The sequence below is a fragment of the Salvelinus fontinalis genome, chromosome 21, assembly GCF_029448725.1.
Source record: "Salvelinus fontinalis isolate EN_2023a chromosome 21, ASM2944872v1, whole genome shotgun sequence".
Taxonomy (NCBI): Eukaryota; Metazoa; Chordata; class Actinopteri; order Salmoniformes; family Salmonidae; genus Salvelinus; species Salvelinus fontinalis.
Genome location: NC_074685.1, coordinates 43,226,484 through 43,243,794, shown reverse-complemented (window position 1 = coordinate 43,243,794; position 17,311 = coordinate 43,226,484).

Here is a 17,311-nt window from a genome sequence, read left to right as displayed (position 1 = left end):
CATTGACAGGTGGCACCATTGACTTGTGTCAAAAAATGTGTGTACATGGAGGGACCAGGAAATCTGGTCACAATGTAGACACAGTGAAAGGCACATTTAAAAAAAATCTGTGTTGAGTTGCCCAAAGCCATCGTAGATAAAGTCATGTAATATATTTGAGTACCCATGCAGAATCACAACACTCGTAGAAGAGTTTGTAAAATTGTGTAATTTTTGAATTGGTTCTCTTGTTCATAGCAAACATTCCCCTCAAAAAAGTACTGGTACAACAGAAATCTGGCTTTATATGTACTGCATAGGGGTTGTCTGAAAAGTACTCTACACGGCTATCTGCTACTTTGTCCTCTTTTTGTTTTTCTGAAAGGTGTTGTAACATTGTCTTGGAAAGAAAAGGAGAGCCTCACACTCTTGGAGCTCAGATGCAATAATTTAATAGCCAATGTTTCGACAGACAAGCTGTCTTAATGAGGGTATAATGACTAACACTGCAGGTCACTAGTTTATATCACTTGAAAGGACACACACAGGAGTCTGTACTTATGTCCGGCTGTGGCTTGATTTCATTGGTGGATTTACAGATATAAATAGAACATATAAAAAAGCATGAATGGATTACATAAGATCATAGATACAATTTGGCTACATAGGCTTACAAACATTATTTACAATGGATAGCAAAAACACAATAGTCACAAGAATGGCTTCAGATCAAAGTCTACATTGACACCGAAGGAATCAAGGGTCTTAAAATTAAAGATCCAGGTGGCTACTCGTTCTAACAATAAATTGTCAGGTGTCTGACAGGAAATAAATCTTCCCCAAAACACTGTGGACCTCTGGGAACATTGGCTTCCGAAACAGCAGGTGAGCCCAGACTCATGTCTAGTAGTGTGTTGTGCCGTACATATGTGTTGTGTGCGCATATGTGTGTGTAAAAATAAGGTAAAATACAACATATTGCATACCTCCCTCCACACAAACACACGACACAAGTGCATTGACAAGAATCGGCACAGATGGGGCCCTTTTTGAAAGACAAAATTAAAAGGTAGAAGAACATGTGTGAGAAGAAAAAAAAGAGAAACATATTTCTCTTTGAGCCAACCTTCAAATATTGTACCTGAAAGAGTGAGCGAGAGAGAGAGAGAGAGAGAGGGAAAGAGAGAGAGTGAGTCAGTAGGCAATTAAGAAGAGAGTGTCCTTTATCACTCTGTAATTGTGTCTGTGTGAACTGGAGGGAGAGAGAGAACGAGGGAGAGAACGAGGGAGGGGGAGGGAGGGAGGGAGGAGAGGAAGAGGAGTAGGGGGGCCGCTGTGCTGGGAGCAGGTGTTTAAGTGGCTGATGTTCCGGGGCTCTGAAAACAGCATTACCTCCGTCAGAGAGAATGGGGCCTTTTCACTGCGGCCCCCTCCCGGTCCACACAACAACATGGCCAAACAACATGGCCGCCTGAAAGAACCCACTTCAAAGTCATTAATTGGCAGTTTGACATGAAAGGGGAGGTGTGTGCCGCCATGTAACGATGTGTGTCGAAAAAAGCTCTGAAAAACTTTTGATTTTCTTAACTTCTGCACTTTTCTAAAGGCTGTGAGCAGTGAATGGACATCCTTGTGGATTTCATTACCGCTTAGTATTGGCTTTTTATTGTTGACTTTTTCAATTTGTGGAAGGTTTTTGTTGGAGTTTTTAAAACTATTTTGGAATCTTTTTCAATGTCTGTTGTCATTATATATAGCTTTAAGATTCAGAATTGCTTGCTAACAGTTGGACAATATGAAGGTCATTAAAAACTCATTAGATATACACTACCGTTTCAAAGTTTGGGGTCACTTAGAAATGTCCTTGTTTTTGAAAGAAAAGCAACATTTTTTGTCCATTAAAATAACATCAAATTGATGAGAAATACAGTGTAGACATTGTTAATGTTGTAAATGACTATTGTAAATTTTAATGGAATATCTACATAGCGAACAGAGGTCATTATCAGCAATCATCACTCCTGTGTTCCAATGGCATGTTGTGTTAGCTAATCCAAGTTTATCATTTTAAAAGGCTAATTGATCATTAGAAAACCCTTTTGCAATTATGTTAGCAAAGCTGAAATCTGTTGTTCTGATTAAAGAAGCAATTAAACTGGCCTTCTTTAGACTAATTGAGTGTCTGGAGCATCAGCATTTGTGGGTTCGATTACAGGCTCAAAATGGTCAGGAACAAAGACCTTTCTTCTGAAACTCGCCAGTCTATTCTTGTTCTGAGAAATGAAGGATATTCCATGCGAGAAATTGCCGAGAAACTGAAGATCTCGTACAACGCTGTGTACTACTCCCTTCACAGAAAAGCGCAAACAGGATCTAACCAGAATAGAAAGAGGTGTGGGAGGCCATTTTCCTGCCTCATGATGCAATCTATTTTGTGAAGTGCACCAGTCCCTCCTGCAGCAAAGCACCCCCACCACATGATGCTGCCACCCCCGTGCTTCACGGTTGGGATGGTGTTCTTCGGCTTGCAAGACTCCCCCTTTTTCCTCCAAACATAACGATGGTCATTATGGCCAAACAGTTCTATTTTTGTTTCATCAGACCCGAGGACATTTCTCCAAAAAGTATGATCTTTGTCCCCATGTGCAGTTGCAAACGTAGTCTGGCATTTTTATGGTGGTTTGGAGCAGTGGCTTCTTCCTTGCTGAGCAGCCTTTCAGGTTATGTCGATATAGGACTCGTTTTACTGTGGATATAGATACTTTTGTACCTGCTTCCTCCAGCATCTTCACACGGTCCTTTGCTGTTGTTCTGGGATTGATTTGCACTTTTCGCACCAAAGGACGTTCATCTCTAGGAGACAGAACGCGTCTCCTTCCTGAGCGGTATGACGGCCGCGTGGTCCCATGGTGTTTATACTCGCATACTATTGTTTGTACAGATGAATGTGGTACCATCAGGCGTTTGGAAATTGCTCCCAACGATAAATCAGACTTGTGGAGGCACATTTGTGGCCTGCTGGAGGTCATTTTGCAGGGCTCTGGCAGTGCTCCTCCTTGCACAAAGGCGGAGGTAGCGGTCCTGCTGCTGGGTTGTTGCCCTCCTACGGCCTCCTCCACGTCTCCTGATGTACTGGCCTGTCTCCTGGTAGCGCCTCCATGCTCTGGACACTACGCTGACAGACACAGCAAACCTTGCCACAGCTCGCATTGATGTGCCATCCTGGATGAGCTGCACTACCTGAGCCACTTGTGTGGATTGTAGACTCCGTCTCATGCTACCACTAGAGTGAGAGCACCGCCAGCATTCAAAAGTTACCAAAACATCAGCCAGGAAGCATAGGAACTGAGAAGTGGTCTGTGGTCACCACCTGCAGAATCACTCCTTTATTGGGGGTGTCTTGCTAATTGCCTATAATTTCCACCTTTTGTCTATTCCATTTGCACAACAGCATGTGAAATTTATTGTCAATCAGTGTTGCTTCCTAAGTGGACCGTTTGATTTCACAGAAGTGTGATTGACTTGGAGTTACATTGTGTTGTTTAAGTGTTCCCTTTATTTTTTTGAGCAGTGTATATATATTCTTCTTTTTTTTAAAGTGGGGAGCCACCCCCTAACGCTCTAATGGGCAGGCCGTCACTGCTTTAAAACTGAAAATAACCATTGGGTAGAGCAGTGAATACCTTCTCAAGTACATATGGAAATGCAGACCTCTCCAAGGCTTCATACCAATGGTCTATACCTTTAGCCAACATCTTAGAAATATTGAATTACTTCCAGACCCTCTCCATACAATTAAAGACTTTCTGAATACAATATCACAGGCATTAATGGGATAGTTCAGACAAATTACAACATGTAATATTTGTCTACTTACACTGTAAGAAAACTATGAAAAAGGACAGTTACACTGCAATCCACATGTCCCCCCTCTCCTTAGTGTAACGTTCCACCCTTGCGTCTGTGCCCAGTGGTTGGATTGCTTCAACATGGCTGGTGATTGACATGGATCCTTACTTGACCAATAATGAGTTAGGATCCCTGTCCACAAACTGAGAAGAAGTTTTTTTGTTTTATTTATTTATAGGGGACAATGCACATTAATCAACATCAATATTACAATAATGCTACATCCATGTAAATGTGCCGGGGTTAGCCAAAAACCCTGACACATGAGTTTCTTCTCTCCCTCTGGACACACAGTGTATTCATAATCTTTGGGCTCTGCCTCTTTCTAGAATATGCAAGGTGATGGGTTTCCAGTTGTCAAAGGCTTTACTGGAACCATCTAGACAGGGTGGGAAGATTACTTTTTTATACACCACCTGATTCCTGATTACAATTTGTCACCCCCATAGTCACAAAATGGCATGCCCCTTCACCCCACCCTCCCAAATTGGGGTCTCCCCTTAATTTCCCCTTTAAAACTGTAAAAGGTGAGAGGTCTACATTAGTATTGGGGCCGGGAGAGGTGAGGGTGAGATCTCTTTGGTTTTGATGAATCTTTGTTTAGCCCTCATTTCTGAAACCAGCAGGGTCGTCGGTCATTAGGAAACAGACTTTATTCACAAACAGGTGGAAACTTTGTTTTAGTGCATATGCTTAGTAAATCTATCCCTAAACACTGAATAGATCAAATTGGACAAGCACGCTAGTCAAGAGATAAGGACATTTTGGATAAGACCATTTGGAAACTGTTCAATTGAGTAATTCAATGCTGTATGTGGGTACAGTAATGGAAGGAGAGAAAAGAGAGAGGATCAGGGAGAATGAGAGGAGGGTTATGAGAAAAGATCGCCTTGACACACTTCCTGGATTAAGCCCGAACATGATAACCCTTTTCCATCCTAGGCCGCGATCCCTCCGACGACACTTAAATCCTCCTCTTCACCCACTCCCCGTTCATTACGTAAATCAGTGTAATTCTTTAGACATGTTTTGATTCAGGGGGATGTAGTTTATCCCGCGCCCCTCGCCTTTCTTTTTAAACGACCTCGCCCTCCAGCTGGCACCAGGTTGGCATGGGTCCCATCCCCAGGCACAACATGGCGCAGGTAACTACAACGGCGCTGATGTTGGCTTGAGTCTCCAATTAGTCCACATCACAAACCCTACCACCTTACAATGCATTGCTGTGGCAAGGCTTTAATCGTTGTAACTTACTGCTAAACTGAAACAGGGGTTGAATTGAATGAAAAAGTACAAATGTGTCTGGGGCTCTTTTGAAACACTCTGACGCTATCTAAATGTCAACTTTTCAAAGATTGGTCGTCTAGAATAAAAAAGGCTCTGACATTCAGAGTTTGTTCAAATACAGTAATGTTTACTGTCAATAGTTTTTTTTGTAGGAAGTGGGGGGGAAACAAAACATGAAGGTATACCAATCCCAAGAATTCGGACAAGGGTTTTGACTGAAAAGGGCTAATTTGAACAAGTGTGTGATCCAGGTATTCTACTTGAAGCTACTTGAAATGTGTGCTCAAGATGCCTGTAGCTGTAGGATCAATGTTCTGTCCTACCAATACACTCAAAACTCACAATGGAGGGGCCTCCCGAGTGGCGCAGTGGTCTAAGGCGTCACTACAGACCCTGGTTCAATCCCAGGCTGTGTTGCGATCGGGAGACCCATGAGGTGGCGCACAATTGGCCCAGGTTAGGGGAGCCTTTGGCCGGCCGGGATGGCCCAGGTTAGGGGAGCCTTTGGCCGGCCGGGATGGCCCAGGTTAGGGGAGCCTTTGGCCGGCCAGGATGTCCCATTGCGCTCTACTTGTGGCGGGTCGGGCGCATGCACGTTGACTTCAGTCGCCAGTTGTACGGTGTTTCCTCTGACACATTGGTGAGGCTGGCTTCCGGGTTAAGCAAGCAGTGTGTCAAGAAGCAGTGTGGCTTGGCAGGGTCATGTTTCCGAGGACGCATGGGTCTCGACTTTCGCCTCTCCTGAGTCCGTACAGGAGTTGCAGCGATGGGAAAAGACTGTAACTACCAATTGGATATCACAAAGAAAAATGGGTACGCATGGTCCTTTGGCGTGGGCATCGATAAGGACACTGTGGCCGTGCAGAGACAGGCTGACTCACTGTTGTCGTTGGGGAACTGTACCCTCTCATGGTACGGTTCTAATGTCCCTGGCAGTCCCCACACATGATATTTCGAGACCTGAAAGAGATGATGCAGGATAACCCTAGGAGGCTACGAAACCCAGAACCAATTACCATGACGATAGAAAACACGCAGTCTCTGCTTGAGGTTCTCTAACAGTAGGTGAAGAGGGACAGTATGTTTATTACTGATAGATTTGAGCCACGCTTGGTGGAGTTGGGCGAGTTGATAATTGATGTTGTTTGATGCATTGAATAGGTGTTTCCCTCCATATTTTCTCTTTTAGTTAATGTTGCCATATGATCCTATCTGTTTTATCTGTGGAACTCCTCTATGAGTGTCTCTCTCCAACACCGACTGTACTCATCACAAAGGGTATTGTCACGTTCCTGACCTGTTTTCTGTTGTTTTGTATGTGTGTGATGGTCAGGGCGTGAGTTTTGGGTGGGCAGTCTATGTTTTCTGTTTCTATGTTGGTTTTGGGTTGCCTGGTATGGCTCTTAATTAGAGGCAGGTGTTTTGCGTTTTCCTCTAATTGAGAGTCATATTAAGGTAGGTTGTTCTCACTGTTTGTTTGTGGGTGATTGTCTCCTGTGTCCTTGTCTGTGTACCACACGGGACTGTAGCGTTTGTTCGGAATTTGTGTAGTCTGTTTTCCCTGTCCGTGTGTTCTTCGTGTGTTATGTAAGTACTCTTGTTCAGGTCTGTCTTCTTCGTTTTGTTGTTTTGTAAAATATTCAAGTGTTCTTCGTGTGTTTAGTTTTGTCTTGTAAATAAAGTTTCATGATGTATTCACAACCCGCTGCACGTTGGTCAAATCCATGCTACTCCTCTTCTGATGAGGAGAAGGAGAAAGCGCGTTACAGGTATTCCAATCAAGCCTTTTTGAAAGACACCAACAACCGTTGATACGTAAATAAAAGCATCAGGTGCAGTGAAATGTGTTGTTTTACAGGGTGGGCCATAGTAGTATGGCACTCCTGGAGCAAATGAAGGTTAGGTGCCTTGTCAAGGACACATCAACAGATTTCTCACTTTGGATATTCGAAGCAGTGACCTTTCTGTTGGAGGGATGAAAGCTCTAACTGCTAGGCTACCTGCCTCCCTGCTTTTGTATGTGGACAGACTGGCTTGTCTGGACCACTTCCAAGCTCTGTCTCCATTTACCACAAAGACCCCAGAACCACTGACCCCATCCCTGAGGTGATTCGACAGTACCATCCTCAAGTCCTCCCCGAGATCCCTTCATCCAAGACACTTTTCACCCCCCCCCCCCCTTTTTTGATTCCTCCTCTGAATCTGCAGTAAATCTGAATTAACAAGCACCCTGTCTGGGGTCATCTCTGGGCCAGGTCATGTTGGCTAATTAAACGACGAGAAAGGAGAAAGGAGAGAGGAGAGAGGATGGGTGGGTGCATAGACGGGGGGGGGGGGGGGGAGTGCACAGGAAGTCTGTGTATAGCACCTGATTTATGCATAATCGCGGGGATAGGAGGCCAGGGGGCCACCGGTAGACAGAGAGCAGCCCAGCTGTGACCTGTCCTCCCAGATCCAATTGGGGAGGGTTGGTAGAGGAGGTGGGAGGGAGGGAGGGAGGGAGGAGGGGGGGGTAGAAAAGACTCCCCCGTATTCCCATTCTGTACACAACAGTCCTCTCTTTTCGATTTGTAGAATGGATAGAGAATGTTCTACAATCAACAAGTTTTCTTGGTACAATGGTACAAAAAAATATATATATTGTGTGTTGGCATTATGTCATTACTGGAGACACATTTCACGAATGCTATTCAGGAAAAACGATTGCTTATTTTGTTATTTTGGGCCCAGGCAAGTGCAGGCCATACAGACAAAAAAGACGGACAGACATATAGGGTCACCTACAAAATTATTTGCACCCTTGATAAAGATAAATAATACAAATACTGAGCTTTATTATATGATATTTTTATTTATTTATTATTATATCATTTTATACCAGTACAGTTGCTCAGAGAAAGATGTTTTGTTTAACAAGTAATCTTTTTAGGGGTGCCAATAAGTAATTTTTGAAGATGAAAGATTCTTAGAAATAAAATCAAACAAAATGTTATCTGTATTAACATTTGACTTATATAAGTTCATCTAATTTTATGAAACTGTATTGTGGCCTTCCATGGTTTCTTGTGCCACTGGGGTATAACAATTAGGTGACACAAATGTAAAATCCATTTGTCATCCATCCCCATGGGGAAAGGCAAAGCACTCACAAATGAAAAGAGCCATTTGGTTATTGACCTTCAGAAATCAAGCAATAGGTAAAAACAATAGCTAAAAACCTCAATAAAGTCAAAGGGACACAGTTGGAGAATTCAAAAACTTCGTTGCATCTTGGGTTCACCAAGTCTCATAATTTATAATTAGATGCCACCTCTATGCTAATGGGACCTTTGGCGGGGTTGCCAGAAAATATACTTTATTGAAAGCAACCAACTCGTGTAAACGCATGGAGCTTGCTAAATGCCATCGGCACTTGGATTGGAACCAGGTGCTATGGGGATATGAGACTAAAATAGAGGTCTTTGACCATGCACATCAGCAATTGTTTTGACATCAAAAGATGGAGGCATTGCAGAAAATAACCTCATACATACTGTAAAATATGATGGTGGACATTTGATGTTATTCGGCTGTTTTACTTCCCCTGGTCCTAGTCAACGGCATCATGAATTTTACCCAGTACCAGAACTTTTTAGCCAAAAACCTGGTTGCCTTTGCCAGGAGGCTGAAACTTTGCCACAAGTTGATCTTCCAGCAAGACCACCCCAAGCACTCATCAAAATCCACAAAGAAATGGGACCCATCCATAAGCGCAGACATAATGATATCAAGGATCTGGAAAGATTCTGTAAGAAGAAATTATCTAAGATCCATCCCAACGTGTTCTCCAGTGTCATAAAACATTATAGATCCATCCCAACGTGTTCTCCAGTCTCATAACACATTATAGATCCATCCCAACGTGTTCTCCAGTCTCATAACACATTATAGATCCATCCCAACGTGTTCTCCAGTCTCATTAAACATTATAGATCCATCCCAACGTGTTCTCCAGTCTTATAACATATTATAGATCCATCCCAACGTGTTCTCCAGTCTCATAACACATTATAGATCCATCCCAACGTGTTCTCCAGTCTCATTAAACATTATAGATCCATCCCAACGTGTTCTCCAGTCTCATTAAACATTATAGATCCATCCCAACGTGTTCTCCAGTGTCATAACACATTATAGATCCATCCCAACGTGTTCTCCAGTCTCATAACACATTATAGATCCATCCCAACGTGTTCTCCAGTCTCATTAAACATTATAGATCCATCCCAACGTGTTCTCCAGTCTCATTAAACATTATAGATCCATCCCAACGTGTTCTCCAGTCTCATAACACATTATAGATCCATCCCAACGTGTTCTCCAGTCTCATAACACATTATAGATCCATCCCAACGTGTTCTCCAGTCTCATAACACATTATAGATCCATCCCAACGTGTTCTCCAGTCTCATAACACATTATAGATCCATCCCAACGTGTTCTCCAGTCTCATTAAACATTATAGATCCATCCCAACGTGTTCTCCAGTCTCATTAAACATTATAGATCCATCCTAACGTGTTCTCCAGTCTCACTAAACATTATAGATCCATCCCAACGTGTTCTCCAGTCTCATAACACATTATAGATCCATCCCAACGTGTTCTCCAGTCTCATTAAACATTATAGATCCATCCCAACATGTTCTCCAGTCTCATTAAACATTATAGATCCATCCCAACGTGTTCTCCAGTCTCATTAAACATTATAGATCCATCCTAACGTGTTCTCCAGTCTCATTAAACATTATAGATCCATCCTAACGTGTTCTCCAGTCTCATTAAACATTATAGATCCATCCCAACGTGTTCTCCAGTCTCATTAAACATTATAGATCCATCCTAACGTGTTCTCCAGTCTCATTAAACATTATAGATCCATCCCAACGTATTCTCCAGTCTCATTAAACATTATAGATCCATCCTAACGTGTTCTCCAGTCTCATTAAACATTATAGATCCATCCCAACGTATTCTCCAGTCTCATTAAACATTATAGATCCATCCTAACGTGTTCTCCAGTCTCATTAAACATTATAGATCCATCCTAACGTGTTCTCCAGTCTCAGTAAACATTATAGATCCATCCCAACGTGTTCTCCAGTGTCATAACACATTATAGATCCATCCCAACATGTTCTCCAGTCTCATTAAACATTATAGATCCATCCCAACGTGTTCTCCAGTCTCATTAAACATTATAGATCCATCCTAACGTGTTCTCCAGTCTCATTAAACATTATAGATCCATCCTAACGTGTTCTCCAGTCTCATTAAACATTATAGATCCATCCCAACGTGTTCTCCAGTCTCATTAAACATTATAGATCCATCCCAACGTGTTCTCCAGTCTCATTAAACATTATAGATCCATCCTAACGTGTTCTCCAGTCTCATTAAACATTATAGATCCATCCCAACGTGTTCTCCAGTCTCATTAAACATTATAGATCCATCCTAACGTGTTCTCCAGTCTCATTAAACATTATAGATCCATCCCAACATGTTCTCCAGTCTCATTAAACATTATATATCCATCCCAACGTGTTCTCCAGTCTCATTAAACATTATAGATCCATCCCAACGTGTTCTCCAGTTAATAACACATTATAGATCCATCCCATCATGTTCTCCAGTCTCATTAAACATTATAGATCCATCCCAACGTGTTCTCCAGTTAATAACACATTATAGATCCATCCCATCATGTTCTCCAGTCTCATTAAACATTATAGATCCATCCCAACGTGTTCTCCAGTCTCATTAAACATTATAGATCCATCCCAACGTGTTCTCCAGTCTCATTAAACATTATAGATCCATCCCAACGTGTTCTCCAGTCTCATAACACATTATAGATCCATCCCAACGTGTTCTCCAGTCTCATAACACATTATAGATCCATCCCAACGTGTTCTCCAGTCTCATAACACATTATAGATCCATCCCAACGTGTTCTCCAGTGTCATAACACATTATAGATCCATCCCAACGTATTCTCCAGTCTCATTAAACATTATAGATCCATCCCAACGTGTTCTCCAGTCTCATTAAACATTATAGATCCATCCCAACGTGTTCTCCAGTCTCATTAAACATTATAGATCCATCCCAACGTGTTCTCCAGTCTCATAACACATTATAGATCCATCCCAACGTGTTCTCCAGTCTCATAACACATTATAGATCCATCCCAACGTGTTCTCCAGTCTCATTAAACATTATAGATCCATCCCAACGTGTTCTCCAGTCTCATAACACATTATAGATCCATCCCAACGTGTTCTCCAGTCTCATAACACATTATAGATCCATCCCAACGTGTTCTCCAGTCTCATAACACATTATAGATCCATCCCAACGTGTTCTCCAGTCTCATAACACATTATAGATCCATCCCAACGTGTTCTCCAGTCTCATAACACATTATAGATCCATCCCAACGTGTTCTCCAGTCTCATAACACATTATAGATCCATCCCAACGTGTTCTCCAGTCTCATAACACATTATAGATCCATCCCAACGTGTTCTCCAGTCTCATAACACATTATAGATCCATCCCAACGTGTTCTCCAGTCTCATTAAACATTATAGATCCGTCCTAACGTGTTCTCCAGTCTCACTAAACATTATAGATCCATCCCAACGTGTTCTCCAGTCTCATAACACATTATAGATCCATCCCAACGTGTTCTCCAGTCTCATTAAACATTATAGATCCATCCCAACGTGTTCTCCAGTCTCATAACACATTATAGATCCATCCCAACGTGTTCTCCAGTCTCATAACACATTATAGATCCATCCCAACGTGTTCTCCAGTCTCATTAAACATTATAGATCCATCCCAACGTGTTCTCCAGTCTCATTAAACATTATAGATCCATCCCAACGTGTTCTCCAGTTAATAACACATTATAGATCCATCCCATCATGTTAACCAGTCTCATTAAACATTATAGATCCATCCCAACGTGTTCTCCAGTCTCATAACACATTATAGATCCATCCCAACGTGTTCTCCAGTCTCATTAAACATTATAGATCCATCCCAACGTGTTCTCCAGTGTCATAACACATTATAGATCCATCCCAACGTGTTCTCCAGTCTCATTAAACATTATAGATCCATCCCAACGTGTTCTCCAGTCTCATAACACATTATAGATCCATCCCAACGTGTTCTCCAGTCTCATTAAACATTATAGATCCATCCCAACGTGTTCTCCAGTTAATAACACATTATAGATCCATCCCAACGTGTTCTCCAGTCTCATTAAACATTATAGATCCATCCCAACGTGTTCTCCAGTCTCATAACACATTATAGATCCATCCCAACGTGTTCTCCAGTCTCATTAAACATTATAGATCAATCCCAACGTGTTCTCCAGTCTCATTAAACATTATAGATCCATCCCAACGTGTTCTCCAGTCTCATAACACATTATAGATCCATCCCAACGTGTTCTCCAGTCTCATTAAACATTATTGATCCATCCCAACGTGTTCTCCAGTCTCATAACACATTATAGATCCATCCCAACGTGTTCTCCAGTCTCATAACACATTATAGATCCATCCCAACGTGTTCTCCAGTCTCATTAAACATTATAGATCCATCCCAACGTGTTCTCCAGTCTCATTAAACATTATAGATCAATCCCAACGTGTTCTCCAGTCTCATTAAACATTATAGATCCATCCCAACGTGTTCTCCAGTCTCATAACACATTATAGATCTATCCCAACGTGTTCTCCAGTCTCATAACACATTATAGATCCATCCCAACGTGTTCTCCAGTCTCATTAAACATTATAGATCCATCCCAACGTGTTCTCCAGTCTCATTAAACATTATAGATCCATCCCAACGTGTTCTCCAGTCTCATTAAACATTATAGATCCATCCCAACGTGTTCTCCAGTCTCATAACACATTATAGATCCATCCCAACGTGTTCTCCAGTCTCATAACACATTATAGATCCATCCCAACGTGTTCTCCAGTCTCATTAAACATTATAGATCAATCCCAACGTGTTCTCCAGTCTCATTAAACATTATAGATCCATCCCAACGTGTTCTCCAGTCTCATAACACATTATAGATCCATCCCAACGTGTTCTCCAGTCTCATTAAACATTATAGATCCATCCCAACGTGTTCTCCAGTCTCATAACACATTATAGATCCATCCCAACGTGTTCTCCAGTCTCATAACACATTATAGATCCATCCCAACGTGTTCTCCAGTTAATAACACATTATAGATCCATCCCAACGTGTTCTCCAGTGTCAAAACACATTATAGATCCATCCCAACGTGTTCTCCAGTCTCATAACACATTATAGATCCATCCCAACGTGTTCTCCAGTCTCATAACCCATTATATATCCATCCCAACGTGTTCTCCAGTCTCATAACACATTATAGATGTCACGTCCTGACCATAGTTCTTATGTGTTTTGCTTGTTTAGTGTTGGTCAGGACGTGAGCTGGGTGGGAATTCTATGTTGTGTGTCTAGTTTGTCTGTTTCTGTGTCCAGCCTAATATGGTTCTCAATCAGAGACAGCTGTCAATCGTTGTCCCTGATTGAGAATCATATATAGGTGGCTTGTTTTGTGTTGGGGATTGTGGGTGGTTGTTTCCTGTCTCTGTGTTTGTGTTCTGCACCAGATAGGACTGTTTCGGTTTGCCACACTTTGTTATTTTTTGTTCGTTGTAAGTGTTCACTGTTTTTTGTTTAATTAAACATGTTGAGCACTGGCTACGCTGCGTGTTGGTCCGATCCCTGTTTCACCCCCTCTTTTAGTGAAGAGAGGGAAGGCCGCTGTGACAATAGCTCCATCCCAACGTGTTCTCCAGTCTCATAACACATTATAGATCCATCCCAACGTGTTCTCCAGTTAATAACACATTATAGATCCATCCCAACGTGTTCTCCAGTGTCAAAAAAACATTATAGATCCATCCCAACGTGTTCTCCAGTCTCATAACCCATTATAGATCCATCCCAACGTGTTCTCCAGTCTCATAACACATTATAGATCCATCCCAAAGTGTTCTCCAGTCTCATAAAACATTATAGATCCATCCCAACATCTTCTCCAGTCTCATTAAACATTATAGATCCATCCCAACGTGTTCTCCAGTCTCATAAAACATTATAGATCCATCCCAACATCTTCTCCAGTCTCATTAAACATTATAGATCCATCCCAACGTGTTCTCCAGTCTCATAACACATTATAGATCCATCCCAACGTGTTCTCCAGTGTCATAACACATTATAGATCCATCCCAACGTGTTCTCCAGTCTCATTAAACATTATAGATCCATCCCAACGTGTTCTCCAGTCTCATTAAACATTATAGATCCATCCCAACGTGTTCTCCAGTCTCATTAAACATTATAGATCCATCCCAACGTGTTCTCCAGTCTCATTAAACATTATAGATCCATCCCAACGTGTTCTCCAGTCTCATTAAACATTATAGATCCATCCCAACGTGTTCTCCAGTCTCATAACACATTATAGATCCATCCCAACGTGTTCTCCAGTCTCATTAAACATTATAGATCCATCCCAACATTTTATCCAGTCTCATAACACATTATAGATCCATCCCAACGTGTTCTCCAGTCTCATAACACATTATAGATCCATCCCAACGTGTTCTCCAGTCTCATAACACATTATAGATCCATCCCAACGTGTTCTCCAGTCTCATAACACATTATAGATCCATCCCAACGTGTTCTCCAGTGTCATAACACATTATAGATCCATCCCAACATTTTCTCCAGTGTCATAACACATTATAGATCCATCCCAACGTGTTCTCCAGTCTCATAAAACATTATAGATCCATCCCAACGTGTTCTCCAGTCTCATTAAACATTATAGATCCATCCCAACATTTTCTCCAGTGTCATAACACATTATAGATCCATCCCAACGTGTTCTCCAGTGTCATAACACATTATAGATCCATCCCAACGTGTTCTCCAGTGTCATAACACATTATAGATCCATCCCAACGTGTTCTCCAGTCTCATTAAACATTATAGATCCATCCCAACGTGTTCTCCAGTGTCATAACACATTATAGATCTATCCCAACGTGTTCTCCAGTGTCATAAAACATTATAGATCTATCCCAACGTGTTCTCCAGTGTCATAACACATTATAGATCCATCCCAACGTGTTCTCCAGTGTCATAACACATTATAGATCCATCCCAACGTGTTCTCCAGTCTCATAACACATTATAGATCCATCCCAACGTGTTCTCCAGTCTCATAACACATTATAGATCCATCCCAACGTGTTCTCCAGTCTCATAACACAATATAGATCCATCCCAACGTGTTCTCCAGTGTCATAACACATTATAGATCCATCCCAACGTGTTCTCCAGTCTCATAACACATTATAGATCCATCCCAACGTGTTCTCCAGTCTCATTAAACATTATAGATCCATCCCAACGTGTTCTCCAGTGTCATAACACATTATAGATCCATGCCAACGTGTTCTCCAGTGTCATAACACATTATAGATCCATCCCAACGTGTTCTCCAGTTTCATATCACATTATAGATCCATCCCAACGTGTTCTCCAGTGTCATAACACATTATAGATCCATCCCAACGTATTCTCCAGTCTCAAAACACATTATAGATCCATCCCAACGTGTTCTCCAGTCTCATTAAACATTATTGATCCATCCCAACGTGTTCTCCAGTCTCATAACACATTATAGATCCATCCCAACGTGTTCTCCAGTGTCATAACACATTATAGATCCATTATAGATCCATCCCACTGTGTTCTCCAGTCTCATAACACATTATAGATCCATCCCAACGTGTTCTCCAGTGTCATAACACATTATAGATCCATCCCAACGTGTTCTCCAGTCTCATTAAACATTATAGATCCATCCCAACGTGTTCTCCAGTCTCATTAAACATTATAGATCCATCCCAAAGTGTTCTCCAGTGTCATAACACATTATAGATCCATCCCAACGTGTTCTCCAGTCTCATAACACATTATAGATCCATCCCAACGTGTTCTCCAGTCTCATTAAATATTATAGATCCATCCCAACGTGTTCTCCAGTGTCATAACACATTATAGATCCATCCCAACGTGTTCTCCAGTCTCATTAAACATTATAGATCCATCCCAACGTGTTCTCCAGTCTCATTAAACATTATAGATCAATCCCAACGTGTTCTCCAGTCTCATAACACATTATAGATCCATCCCAACGTATTCTCCAGTCTCATTAAACATTATAGATCAATCCCAACGTGTTCTCCAGTCTCATAACACATTATAGATCCATCCCAACGTGTTCTCCAGTCTCATAACACATTATAGATCCATCCCAACGTGTTCTCCAGTCTCATAACACATTATAGATCCATCCCAACGTGTTCTCCAGTCTCATAACACATTATAGATCCATCCCAACGTGTTCTCCAGTCTCATAACACATTATAGATCCATCCCAACGTGTTCTCCAGTGTCATAACACATTATAGATCCATCCAGGGGGGGTGCACAAAGTATTGAAAACGGGTGCCAATAATTTTGACAACTATCTTTTTGAGAATGTTTTGTCTTACTTGTTAAACAAAATCACTTTCTATGAGCAATTGTATTAGTATAAAATAATATCATTTTCAAATTTTTGGAGCATACAATATGTCGTAGTATTTGTATTATTTATTTTATAGTATATTTTTTGCTCATCTTTATCAAAGGTACCAATACTTTTGGAGATGACTGTATACACTAAATACACACGCACGCACGCACGTACGTACGCACGCACGCACGCACGCACGCACGCACGCACGCACACACACACACACACACACACACACACACACACACACACACACACACACACACACACACACACACACACACACACACACACACACACACACACACACACCCTGTCCATCTGTCCAGACTCTCACAGCAGCACCTTTGGAAAAGGGAGATGTTACCTTTCCTCCCTCAGTATGGAGAGAACAGAGCAACACATCCTGGTCTCAGAGCGTTATTC